The sequence below is a fragment of the Hydra viridissima genome, unplaced genomic scaffold (assembly GCF_058129835.1).
Source record: "Hydra viridissima isolate aposymbiotic clone 2 unplaced genomic scaffold, HvirCarnegie_v1 scaffold_5, whole genome shotgun sequence".
Classification (NCBI taxonomy): Eukaryota; Metazoa; Cnidaria; class Hydrozoa; order Anthoathecata; family Hydridae; genus Hydra; species Hydra viridissima.
In genome coordinates, this window is record NW_028324304.1 from 18,365,148 (window position 1) to 18,379,723 (window position 14,576).

Genomic DNA, 14,576 nt, shown 5'->3' on the forward strand with positions numbered 1-14,576 from the left:
TGCAATCTTTAAATTATTCATTTTTTAAAAAGTTTATTGCACCGTAGATTCAATCTTTTTGTGTTATAATTTGCCTTTAAAAATTAGGGAGTATATCTAACCAATCTGGTAGTAATTTTTGGAAGGTTATCTGTTTGATAAAAGTACTTTGCATTTTAAGTTATATAATTATGAGTTTTGAATAAAAATGCGTCATTCATCAAAATGCCTGTAACAAGAAACCATGAAAAAAACCGAAAAGTATTTACTGTTTTAAAAAGGCTCAGCATGAATTAACTGAATTTGTTAAGCAAAATCACTGGAAGTTTTAAAAAAGAATATTGATTTTCAAGAAGTCCTAGTTCCAAAATGTAATGCCGAATGTATAGAAACGTTTTTCAAGCTGTTTTACTAGGCTCACTTCAGCATGTGTTCTTGATGCTGGTGCAATATCAGTTCCAGAGATCTTTATCAAACAGGGCTCAATTGGATTAATCAAAAAAGTTTGCAATCACTATGTCACTGCCGGAAAAGATATCAAAACAGCGAAATATTTTGAAAATACGGTTCACCTTACAATTTTGTTCACAAGTTTAAACAGCTTATTTATAATTATTATTTAGAATAAGTATGAAAATTTGTTGTTAAAAACTATAGCAATAAAACTTTAAACATTTTGCAGCACTATTTTTATAAAATCAAATATTCTATAAAAAAAAATATTACAAATATTTTGAAAAAACAACTGTCAAATTTTGTTCACAAATTTTGACAACTTATTTTTGCTTGACATTATCCCTCCTATTGAACTGCACCTGGTGATTGTTGTAGTCAACTAGATTTTGAAATGTCTTAAGAAAGTATTGGATTCTTTAAGTAAATGGCTGACAAACCATCACATTAATCCTCAGCCTTACCAAGGTAAACAGTTCAATGGTCATGATTGCCAAAAAAATTGAAAAAGTCTGATTATCTTTTTCAATGTGCTGAAAGTCTCTCAACAAACAAAGCCATTCCAATTTTGATTGACGTTTTGCAAAGGTTTAGCAAAGTTGATAAGCTTGTATTGGAAAAAAAATTTTGTGCCAACTATCAGTATAAAATTCAAGAATTCAATGCATCATTTCTTTCAGCTAACCTTAACACAATCCCAAAAGTTCATGCTGTCTTTTATATTGTTGAGCACTTCATTCAAAAAAAGGATGCTCAAGTGAAATTTACAGTGAACAGCCCACTTCAGCCTTCCAACACACTTTTCAAGCTTATTGGAATTGGTTTAAATAATCAAAATTACAGAACAAGACACAAATCAAAATTACAGAACAAGACTAAACCATTGTTTTGCAGACTTCAATGCGAAACACATGTAAAACATCCACTTAATTTATATGCCAATTATTTACAAGGATTTTTGTTATCAAGTAAAGAGCTTTAACAAAAAAGTTATAACAACTAGTCTCTCAAAATGTGATATTTTTAAACCTTTCAAACTAAAAAGAATACCTGTCACAAAATATGTTTAAATATCTTTGTCATAAATTTTATAAACAATCTCTTTGATATACTTAAAAAGATAAAACAATAAATGTGTTGTAAAAATGCAAAACTGAATTGTCATTTGTGCCATAAAATCCCTTTTTTTTATTGAAACTTTAAAACTGCATCATGATTTTTTATTTATACAAAAGTGTAATGATGAGTAGCCGAAAGAATTCGGGGCTGGAAACGCCGTCACCAAGCAAGTAAATTTTTATTTTTCAAACATGGATATAAAAAATTAAAAAGCTTTATTAACTTTTATTATAATCAAGTAAACTGTTTTTGTGTATATTTCTGTGGTTTCTTGTTCTTGTCTTCTTTTTTTCAAATACCTTTTACACTAATCGAATATTCCAAACACAGAAAAAATCATTCAACAAAAAATAATTTTGCCTTTTTTTTATATTTAAACTTATAACATTATATTAAGTCTTGTTTTGGTTTCAATTTGCACTTCACAATTACAAACTGAGCTTCTGCATCACGATTGGTGTATTTCAAAAGATTGCCAAAATCAAAGTTTGAAATTCGAAAATCGTTCTAATATTTTCAGTTGATTTTTACAGACGAGCAGGGGATCTAATAATCTTTTTATAATTTACTTTCTTAATGTTTTGAATATTTTCTCATCATGTAGTAATTGGCTAACAGTGGCGGAGCTAACAGTTAAGGCTAAAGAAATCATTTGTAACAATTTTGCAGGAGTGAAAGTGAAAAAGAATGGAGCACGGCCGAATTTGCGAAGCAGAAGCAAAGCAAACCATTTCTAAAGAATGAGGACCACAGGTGAAAAAAGTCTTTGATCAAAATTTTTTCTGTCACACAAAGAGGCCGATTTTTTAAGAAATATTTTTTAAAAAATATCTCATTAAATATTTAGCAGCGAAAGATTTTTGAAAAAGAAAACATTTGTTAATCTATATATTTTTTTTTTGCAGGAAAAAAAAAAAATTCATTTACAAATTTATTTGAAAACTCTACTAGCAAAAAAAATCATGAATCCAAATTAGTTAACAAATTTATGAACCATAAAATGGTCAGTTAACTGTAAAATTTTAAAATGTTTTAAAATAAGTTTAATATGTTAACAAAAATAAAACTTTCGTGAGAAAAAAATCTGAGTTGATTTTTGTTTGAGCTCTCTGTAATATACTGTTAAAGTGTATATAAAGTGTATAAGTATATATAAAGTGTATAAGTATATATAAAGTGTATAAGTATATATAAAGTGTATAAGTATATATAAAGTGTATAAGTATATATAAAGTATATAAGTATATATAAAGTGTATAGGTATATATAAAAGAACAACATCTGGCTGGCTTGTATCGAGAAACTACCTTTACACATTAGAAGCTTGAGAACCAGCGTTATATTAAGACTTTAAGAATTTTAAGAATTTTCTTTACATTTTTTTGAAGTTATTTGTAACTTGAATAAATATGATAGCAACGTATTTTGATTTCAAAGAGATTTTTTTTCTAAAACTATATGGGTTGTACTGCTATAAACAAAAGGTTTAGTTTGAGTGCCACGACTAAAACCTGAAGGTCTCTTTAGTTCATAGTTTCTTAAGTTTAAGTAAGGCTCTAGCGAGCTGTCATTGTAATATTTGTCTTGACCAGCCCAACATCCAACACAAAGTACACGTACTTTATAAATTAATCAGCGCTTTTCTTTTCGCTGGCCTTTTTTGGCTTGTTTACCTGCATTTTCAAAAGTATGACTTCAACTTTACAAAAATCAAAAACTTTATGTTCATTTTTATCAAATATCAAATTAAACTCTGAGCTTATAACGTTCTTAGATTTTGTTTGCTTTTAACATAAACTTGAATTACTAAGCCAGCTTCATTTATATTCAAACCTATAAAAAAAAACATGGAAATTCTGGAGAAGAAAACATCCAATATTTGTGAAGAATTCCCAAGTCTTACGGCTGATAAAGTGTTCGATGAAATAATTTCATAATTATGAAAATCAAACGCCTACTCAAGATGTCATAACTCAACATAACTCAAAAGAAAAAGTATTTTTGTTCTTAAGTATTAATGAGGAGTCAACTGCTTAAAAATAGTTTGCGCCAAAAGACACCTAAAATACCTTTAATTTATTTCAACCTTTAAATACTTTCCACAGAATAAGTACTGTTCAATTATAACCGTTTAACTTATCTTTACAACAAGTTTTAAGTAAGAAATTTATGTTTGAAGTAAGAAGAAGTAATAAAAAATGAAGTATAAATATCAAAAACTTTTCTGATTAAACTGCATAAGGAATTCTGTTTCAACAGACTCAAGAAAATAGGATTTATCTTTAAGACTGAAGTTGGTAACTTTTACGTTCTAAAGGAAATGTTAAACGCCAATGGTTAGTATAAACGGTGGTACTTCGGCTGGAAATAAGGGATCGTCTTGAATGTAACTAGTTTACTTTATACTATATTTTAGGATGCTAGTGTCATAGCATATAGTAGTATAGCATTAGCTAGAAAATAAACGTCAATGACAGTTTTCAACCTCTTTACATATATTCCTAAATAACAGCCACTTCAAAAACCTCGATTGCTTTTATGACAACTGTCATTAGGAGTAAGAAAGAAAAGAATTAAGAAAAGGGTTTAAGAAAAGCAGGACATAGTTGTGAGATTCTCAATATTTCACATTATAAATGTGTGTAGATATTTTTACAAGTGAGTTTGTGATTTTATAAATACAATTTTTACTATGAGTTGCAGAAAAGAAATTCATTAAATTTAATATTTACTTGAAAAATGTTGTCCTTAAAAACTTATGTTCTTTTGTTCTTCAGGTCCTTTTTTCATTGAATAGGTATAAACTGACTTTTTTAATACATTCCTGAAGTGGTTCACTAAACATCGTTGACGAATTATCGTTAAGTGAAATGTCATTATTTCATTACATCTTCATTACTTGTTCTTGTGTCGCCCTCAGGGGAATAATTCACTTAACTTCAAATCTTTCTTCTAGTTGATTACGAAACGTGCGCTTGGAAATTGATGATATTCTTCTCCGAATTATCATTATTTTGAGTTCATGAACAATCTTTAAGTCATTAACTTTGTTCATGATTTTATGTAGCACAAATCAATTCTCTCCTTAAAGACACTCCTATTGATGAAGAAATACTTAAGTTTATTTTTCAGTAAATGTCTTACTTTGGGAGCTAAAAAAATATAGATTAACGCATCAGTCCATAATGATAACGGGTAAACTATGAATGAGTACCACTCCGTATATGCTATGTAGCTAATGTTCCTGTAAACATTTCCAACTGCAAGCATTATGTCAGGTATTGCAACTAGCACAGCATACACTGCTAGTATGATAACAGTTAATCCAAACCCCTTAAATATACTTTTATAGTTTTGATTGGAGCGAACTCTAGTCCTCTGCTTTTTAAACAGTATTAAAGCGTAGAAGTAAACGTAGCCGGAAAATGAGAGAACAATTAAGTCAAAAGCAGCACAAGCACAGAGGAAATTACTCTGCGCATAAACTGCAAATAAGCTTCCTACCAATGCCATTAATATCCATAAAAAGATCGTTGCTGTTACTGTTTTGTTTTTAGACCACAAGATGACGTATCTTATATTCAGCTTGATATGCAAATACCTGTCAACTATCAACCAAAAAGTGGCGAAATAATATCCAGTATGAACAATCAATACACACGCATGTACAATAAGTTTACATAAATTCACTTCAGAAACCATTAAAGTATCTAAAATAATTTCGATTGCAAGCAATATGCTCAAGCAAAAGTTAATGAAGGAGAGGTTGATGAGTATACACCGTTGTGTTAAGCCAATTCCCAAATTCTTGCAGTTTAACAAAAGAAATAACCCAATCCCATTTAAAATAGCTCCGATTGCCCAACACGTCAATGACGCAATAAGTATTGCTTCCGTCATACTCTAAATAGGAAAAAGATAAATTAGACAATATGGCTCTAATCTTTTAAATACAATTCAGCAGGCGGACACACATGTCCTATTGAAAGAAAAGTAAAACAGTTACACAATTAATGATTAAAACTGTTTTTGAAATACTGACCAGGACTTCACTTGTATCTATACCGATATAATGATAATAGTTCATTAAATAATGTTTGCGACAAGTCTGTGAATTATTTCTTCACTCAAATAAATAATGTGTTTGAGTAGAGTAAAAAATAAAACCATTGTTAACAATTTCTTTTGTTTTCCTTTCCCGCAGAAGAAAGATCTGAATTTTGTAAAAAAGTATTTTTTTAATGCTGTTATCTTTTTGTAAAAAAACTCTTTAGGCTAATAAATCCAAATTTGACTTAAAGAATTGCGATATAACACAAAAAGTGAGAAAACAGGGAAAAAACTTTACATTTGATTTCGATCAAAAGAAATGTTATAAACTCGTGTGGAAAGTTTAATAGCATGGGTTTCAATGGCATGGCATCGTGCTGGTAAACTAGAATCTATTGACAAAACCATGAAATTTAACATTCATGATTGTTTTAAAGGGTTTTGGACAAAAATATAAAGCCTAGGACTAAAAAAATCAGACTTAGATTTGGAAAACATTTTTATGTTTCAATTAGATAAAGAGCCAAATCACACTGCTAAAAAACTGAAGCCTTCTTCATGAAAATGCCATAAACATTTTAGATGGCCGACACATGGCTCCAGTTTATGACTGCATATGACTGTATATATATATATATATATATATATATATATATATATATATATATATATATATATATATATATATATATATATATATATATATATATATATATATATATATATATATATATATATATATATATATATATATATATATATATATATATATATATATATATATATATGTATATTGAAATAAGTGACCTAAAAAAATTTCATTATTTTTTGATAAAAAATGATTTGCGCATTTAACATTAAAGTTTATGGTGATTTCAGAAACGCCATAAACAAAGCGATAAGTGGAAGTTAATATTTTCAACTGTAAAGATATGTGAAAAAATTTTCAAAACGCCATTTTTATCATCAATGGTTTTAAATTTATAAAAGGTTGTTTATCTAATTTAGCAACTTTTCGAATCTTTTCAAAAATATCATCATATCAGTGGGACTGATATCCTTTTGACATATATGCTTGACGGATCTTTCTTCTAAGCTTTATTTCAAGATGAAGCTGTGTCGATTCTCAAACCCGTAAACGTAATGGGATGCTTCCGATACTAGTTTAACAGTTCACTAAACACTGGGGGATTGAGATGAGAAGTCCGGAATATCTAGCCTAACAGACTCGTGTGAAGAGGGCGTCTTTAACGATTATAAATATTTTAGTGATTTAATGTTTGTTGGTTGGTTGGTTTAAGTGTTAGTCTGTTTATAGCTCTAGTAAGGTTTAGGATTAAGGGATGTATGTTCTTGTCTTATGAGTAAAGGGTTATGATTATGTTTGCCGTCCTTAGTATATTTTACTATACAATATAGCTCAATAAACGTTGTATTAGTGTGTAATGGTTAGCACTCTTTTATTCATTATGTTATATGAATACATATATTCATCTCTTACTCTATTTGTAGCGTTCGTTACTGTTTCAATCAATTACTCCTCTTTTTGATTCTTCTTCTTCCAATATTTCTTCTTTTTTTGAAACTTCTGGTTTTTCTTCTTTCTGATTTCAATTTAATTATTTTCTCCTATTTCTCTTTTAAAACTTGTTTATTCAAATATTTTTTCTACTACAAAAATTCTCTCTCTCTTTTAAAATTCTTCTTAACAACTTTCTAAAAAGTCTCTTTTATCTCTAATCAAAAAATCGTCTCCTTCCTTCTATCCGTCTCCTACTCCCTCTCTTCTCCTCTTTTTTTGACCCTTTTATAGTTTTTGGTTGTTTTCAGTTACTTATTATTACTTATTATACGTTACTTATTCATCATTTAATTATATAACAGGTTGAATAAGTTTCTGTGTGGATATCTTTTCTTAGTTACTATTTTTTAACTTTTCTTCTTTTCGCTTTATCATTTATTTAAATGACAGGTTGAATAAGTCTCCGTGTGTACGTCTTTTCATAGTTGTTGTTTTTACTTTTTTCTTTTTGCTTTGTCATTTATTTATATGAAGGTTCGACGAATCATGTCGTGTACGTTTTTTCATATCGTTGTTTTTTTTTTAACTTTATTCTTCCGCCTCACAATTGTCTACGAAGTATTGAATCTCTTGAATTATAAACTTTTGCGTAGTAGGAGTTTCCGTAACGTCTGGAGAGCAGTGAGGTCAATCATCTCATACCAGCGATTGGCATTAAAATTTATTACAGGAATTTTTTTCAATTTATTTTGCAAATCGGCCAAGTTTATTCTGTAAACAAAAAGTTGTGATTAATACTGCGTTATGATCAATACTGATTGTGTTTAAAAGAATAAAAAAATAATTTCTTTATTTAAGTTACTAAGTCAATTAAATAATTTTAAAAGATACCTTTGTCTAAGAGTCAGTATTGATTGAAAACTATGATTTCGGATCTTATTGTTATCATCTTTAACCATGGCTTAGAAAATATTTTCAGATCTTTGGCAGAATGCGTTCTTTTAATTGTTCTGCTTTACGATACATATAACATCATTAAGTGAGAGAATATTTAGTCGAACGATAGCAGAAAAGAAGGCGAGGAGAGTCTTGCAGCTGCAGATAAAGTCTTTATTTCAAACTATGCTGGAGCATAAACCTGAACATAAAAGTAGACTAGTTTTTTAAAGTCTAATTTTGTTGATTATCTCTTGTATATAAAAAGAGAATGCAAGTAGCTAGTGTCAACCACCTTGCATTGTTAAGTGGGCCATATCTATAAGCATTCCAGTTATCAGCAATTTTACAAGACCCTATTTTCCTTTGCAATGCTCAAGTAAAAGTCTTTGATCAATACTAAGGTCTTTCAGTACTTCTTTTGGAATATACCCATCAACTGTAGAATTTGTGACAGGTGCAAATGTGAATTTGATGTGAATCCTGAATATTTTTAGCACATATTTTACCAAGAAGGTCACTAGAGCTTCCTGGTCCAGTTGTTATACCATCTAGTTTTTTAAATAGAGCGTCTCTTTTGCAAGTATTAAACCAGTTGCGCCAATAATAGGAATTGTTCTATGAGTCAAAAAGGTTCCAGTAAATTTTCAATATTCCTAAGGAAATGTGAGGTGATGATCAAGTTCAATAGATTTTTTAGCAAACTTGATAAGACACTCAAACTTCTAGCAAAATAAACTCCCCTTCAGGTGAGTCTATTTTGCTAGAAGTTTGAGCGGTCTTATCAAGTTTGCTATCCACACAAAGGCAAATTAACTGATTTTTCTTTCCAGATCTTTACCTTCACTATCTTTACTTGAGCTTCATCCCTTTCTAATTTGCACTTGTTAATCAAATGTCACTGATGCAGCATTTTTTTTCAAGATATGTTTAATGTCATGTCGTAAAGTATTTGCAAGAGCTGCAGTAAAGTTTGACGAACACTCATTTCTGACTAATTCCATTGCAAACCTGGGAAGTTTAGTTAAGTTGTAGTCTACAGAAAATTTCTTATTTGGTTCAGCTTATTCCTGAAAGAAATTGCAGCATAAAAAATGGGTTTTCAATTTGCGTGTACTTAAAATATATCGAGAAAGTTTTCAATTTGCGTGTACTTAAAATATATCGAGAAAGTTAAAATAAGTTTACCTCAGCTTCAGTTGAATAGTTAGTTTTTTCGAATTTTTAAATTTTTGATCATACTTTGAATGTTGTTTGAGAGATTCTGCATAATCAATTACCTTTTGAAAGCTACTCTATCAACTGAAAAAAGTTATTGTGCTCTTTTTGGACCAGTTTTCTGCCTCTGAACTCGAAGATAAACTCTATCTTCAAGAAGCACTTTTGCATTTTGAGAGCAAATACGTACAGTATGTTTTTCAGAGCAATTTGATTAATTGCATGATACTTTTCAATCACTGCAAGGTATAATATCAAACGAGCAAGAGCAAGCAGAAATATCAAAAAGCTTATCCAAATTCGCATCCAGATTTTGTTTGGTAGTTGCTCTACCTTGCGATAAATTACGATTACTAACGATTTATCTTACTATTTATGTTTTTCACTTGCGTGAGAAGATCCTTTATTTTTCTAGCAACAGATTTGTCAGTTATTAGGGGTAAATTAGGATTCACTGCAGCCCAAATTGATTTTAAATCATTTTTAATTTGCTCAATAACCTCTATGATGTTTGCAGTTGGGTTTGAATGAATAGGATAGTAGTACTGAATAACCTGTCTGTCAGTTGACTTGACTCCGTCATAAATATTCACATGGATAACCACCTTACTTCTTTCCAGTTTTTTTTTCGTTTACTAGATGTACTAGTTGCAACTGTAATTTTCGGCATTTTTTTATTGTTGACAAAGTTTGTAATTCTTGTTGAAGCTTTTGTTTACTACTTTATATATATCGGTTTATTCATTTAACAATCGCCAGATGCGCTAAATTTGATTGGCTCCTGTAACTTAACAAACATTTTATTGTTTGCATTATATATTCAAAACGAGATATTTTGAAACAAAACAATAATATATAAACCAGATATCTAACTCGCGCTTACGCAGTGAATCAAATTTTTGTCCATTCAGGTTTGTTTTGCCAGCCTGAAATCATGCAATTATAAAAGCAAAACAAATGTATGAATAAAAGCAAAACAAATATGAATTATTGTCAGTTTAAATAAAACGGCTACCGGCATTTAAAAGCTTTAAAAACTTGCTTCACTTTTTCTTACGGAATTTTTTGTGAAGTTAGACATCTAGTTAACATATATCATTGAAACAAGATAACTTGTTTGGAATTTAAAAAAAACTTGTTTGGAATTTAAAATTTCAAAGACAGAAGTTCAAAACTTTTTAGCAAATAACAATGTTAATCCATAATTGAGAACTTTAAGTACAAATCCGTCAGCCATTTTAATACAGTATTCCTGAAATTTGGCGGAGTTGTTGTTATATCCTAGTTACAGTAACTGCAACATTACTCAATTTGATATTCAAAAAAACGGTCAACCTACCCTAACATTATATATATATATATATATATATATATATATATATATATATATATATATATATATATATATATCGCGAGGTTAGAATTATTTTGTTCTATCTCCAAGTTTAAACGTTGGGAGAAAGTTTTTGATTTTTTTCTTAAAGTAAAAATTATTTAAAATTTTAGCTTTAATTTTTAAAAAAATAATAACTTATGCTTATATATATATATATATATATATATATATATATATATATATATATATATATATATATATATATATATATGTATATGTATATGTATATATATATATATATATATATATATATATATATATATATATATATATATATATATATATATATATATATATATATATATATATATATATATAAGATGACTCTTGGTAAATTGAAAGCCATTCAATAAATACCTGATCAATAAACAAAATTGTCAACAGCAAATTTACGTTAAAAAGATAATGATAAAAATAAAATAATTTTAAAAAGCTCTTTATTGATATTTATGATCTACGATTATACACTCTTTTAAAAATTTTTTTTTAAATTCTACTTATTTTATAGCTAGTTAATATATAGGCTGTTAAATTCTTAAAAAGTTTGTTTAACTGAGTGTTTAATGCTCAAAATGACGAAAAAATGTGATTTTTAGGAGGAAAAATCATTTTGAATGTTTTTAGACACGCAGACAGCTGGACTTCTTGCTGTAGATTAAAAATAATTTTATGGTAAGTTTATCAAATATATAAAGGATTAAAGTAAAAAAAAAACAGCAAAACTTTCATATTTATAGCATGATACTTATAGCTTTTTAATATCAAAAAGTAACAAAAGCAGCAAAAACATAAAAGTTTAGCAACTTATTTGAATAAAAAAAGTTAAGAAAAAAGCAAAAGGTAAAAAAGTTGTTACATTTTGATCTGACGCTCAACAAAAAAAATCTATGATAGTAAACGCCATCTTTTCCATATCAGTTATTTTACATGACTTTGCATGGCTATTGTGTGTCAAAGAAATGTTTTTTTAAGTGTTTCATGCTTTTTAAGTATTTCATTTTAACCAACCAAAAATTATTTAAACCCGTTTTGTCTACTTTCGCTTTATTTAAACTTGTTTTTTTTTTCATTTAAAACCGTTTCGTTTCTTTTAAAAGTTGTTCTGCCTACTTCCTAGTAAATATTCTTTATTTACCGAATAGATAAGATTTGTAATTATACATTGATTTCAATAAATTGGTAAAGCTATATATAAACTTTTTTTTTTTTTTGCGTGAAGATAGAAACAGGTTCGAAATACGGAAACTAAAAATTTTATGCTTTTACTTTTAATGATTACTTAGCATCATGGGAATCAAAAACAGATTGCATGAGGAGGTTTGCAGCCAGGTAGCCCTAGCGTCAATGATAATACTCTTGTGTCAATGAATCCACTGATAAAGTCAATTTTTTCGGTATTTGATCGCAAAATAAATAGATAGCTCGCGGAAACAACAAACACTTTTGTTTCTCAGAGCTATCAAATCCCAAAGCGACGCCTGGCGTCTTTAATTACAATTAGTTAAAAAAATCTGTAGTGCGGTTTTGATTTGGTTTTTCTTGGTAGCAACAACCTGGAACACTTCAAAGATCTTTTTAAACAACTGTTTGAGAGGTGCCGTAGTTTATGACGGAGAATAACTTTGATTGACGTTAATGTGCTTTTTTTTTTCACTCTCGATCAACTGATAGTTTTCGTTACACGAAAAGTGGAAAATTCCTGGCCTATTAACAGACAATAGTCTATTACTGCCCCCCGGGTATTTTTTAAAAATATTGTTTAGTTATGTTAAACTATTATGATAAATAACAAACTATAAATTTTCGCTATTTTATGAAATTTATTTGAAATGTGTCGATGCATTTATTAAATTTCATACGCGCTAATTTTCCTTTGCCAAATTCTTCAAACATCAAAGGTATACAACTCATGATGCCTGTAAAAAATATCAAAAATGTCATAAAGCAACTGTTTTTTATTCTTGAGCAACTAATTGACCAAATTTAATTGAGCTCAAAAAAATTTAAACAAGTTATTTAGAAAATTTCATCCGCCATGTTGATTTATCAGAAAATTTCATCCGCCATGTTGATTTATCAGAAAATTTCATCCGCCATGTTGATTTATCAGAAAATTTTATCCGCCATGTTGATTTATCAGAAAATTTCATCCGCCATGTTGATTTATCAGAAAATTTCATCCGCCATGTTGATTTATCAGAAAATTTTATCCGCCATGTTGATTTATCAGAAAATTTCATCCGCCATGTTGATTTATCAGAAAATTTTATCCGCCATGTTGATTTATCAGAAAATTTCATCCGCCATGTTGATTTATCAGAAAATTTCATCCGCCATGTTGATTTATCAGAAAATTTTATCCGCCATGTTGATTTATCAGAAAATTTTATCCGCCATGTTGATTTATGAAGATCAAAAACTGAAAATTGCAACAAATCCGGTTTATTAATAACTAAAAGTCTTCGAATTCAATAAAAAAAAAAAAAAGGCACAATAAGTGCTACTGTATTTTAGCAAAAACAAGATGACAACAAACGATCTGGCACTAAGTCTATCCTTTGCATTCTCTGCCCGTCATAGTTCCATATTCTTCATAAATGAACTTCTTACAACCGTTCGAAACAAGTCTCCTCTTTTTGTTCTTCAATCGAGGACGAACATAGCATAGTTTGCGCTATATTGTAACACAGCTGGTCTCACTTGGAACGTCTGATGGTGCCTGCAAATTTCTACACGTCTGATGGTGCCTGCAAATTTCTTTTTTTTTTGGATAAGTTTCTTAACATCTTTTGGCGTTTTATGCATATCTAATTGCTCATTAGCATAGAAGTAACCAGTGAAACTGCAACTTTCAAAAACTTATTGCATTTGTCTAATGTTTTGGATGCGTTATACGGTACATTTTTAATGAATATAACATACGCATTCACCACAGTGCTATCAATCTTTCCATAAAAGACCCGAATTCATTTTTTAAGAAATGTCTTAAAAGCTTCACAATTGATTATGACTATCAACGCTTCCTTTTTGGCTATTGTAGTAGGTATTTCCGGTTCCTTTATCTTTCTATTCTTTGCAATGCATGGTCGACAAAAACACAACTCTCCTATTCTATTCTTCTTTGGCGCAATGGACAGAAATGAAGTGTTGCTTGCGTGATCAAAGCAAGCTAATCTACTCCTTGATGGGTTTTAGCTAAAAAGCTAGTAGGGATACAAGCTTTGTTCTTCTTTAATGTGACATTCAAAGTCAAACTGCGAGCCTTTTATGGATTTTTCAATAGATGAAAAATAGTATCGCTAGATGCTTTTAGTGATACTATTTAAATGATAATTTGAGCTTGGTTAAAATTTATGTTACTTGCTTGTTGTAAAGGCTATCGAAGAAGTATGTATAAAAAATGTCAAAAAGAAATCGCGGAAAAGCGTTAAAAATGCTTAAAAGAAAGAAATTAGCCAATTAAAGTACGCTTAAAGCCTGCGGACTATTAGTTTCAGTGTTACTTTAAAAATGGAGACTTTTTTAAGATTCTTTTTACTTTAGTTAACAGCAACAGTGTCTGACTTTTTTAATTGCAGCAACATCTATTATTTCTATCAAAACAACGCCTGTTAAGAGGGTTGTTGGTGCTACCAATCCGCAGCAATTTATGAACATGTTTAAAAAATAATCTCTTTTTTTAAAAAATTGTGTATCCTTTTAAACTATTTTATCAGTACACAATGCTGCTCAATTTTATATTCTCAAAACCTTACAAAATTAAATGTATGTACAGTCCCTACTCCCCAGGGACAACCCCTACTTCCCATCCAAGGGACAGATAAAGCTTTTATGTCCGCTTTGAACTTTTGTAAGTTAAAAAATCTTTAAATGTGTTATATGTCAAAAAATGTTGCGGCAGCC

The 14,576-nt window shown here is 29.2% G+C and overlaps 1 long non-coding RNA gene across 1 annotated transcript; it reads right to left on the reverse strand.

Moving 5' to 3' along the window:
- Window positions 1-4,208: 4,208 nt before the first annotated feature.
- LOC149889127 (uncharacterized) lies at window positions 4,209-9,976 on the reverse strand. The gene is made up of 3 exons (XR_016452715.1): window positions 8,015-9,976; window positions 7,103-7,894; window positions 4,209-5,454 (listed from the first exon to the last, which is right to left on the reverse strand). It is a non-coding gene; the product is annotated as an uncharacterized LOC149889127 (long non-coding RNA).
- Between the last annotated feature and the right edge of the window lie 4,600 nt (window positions 9,977-14,576).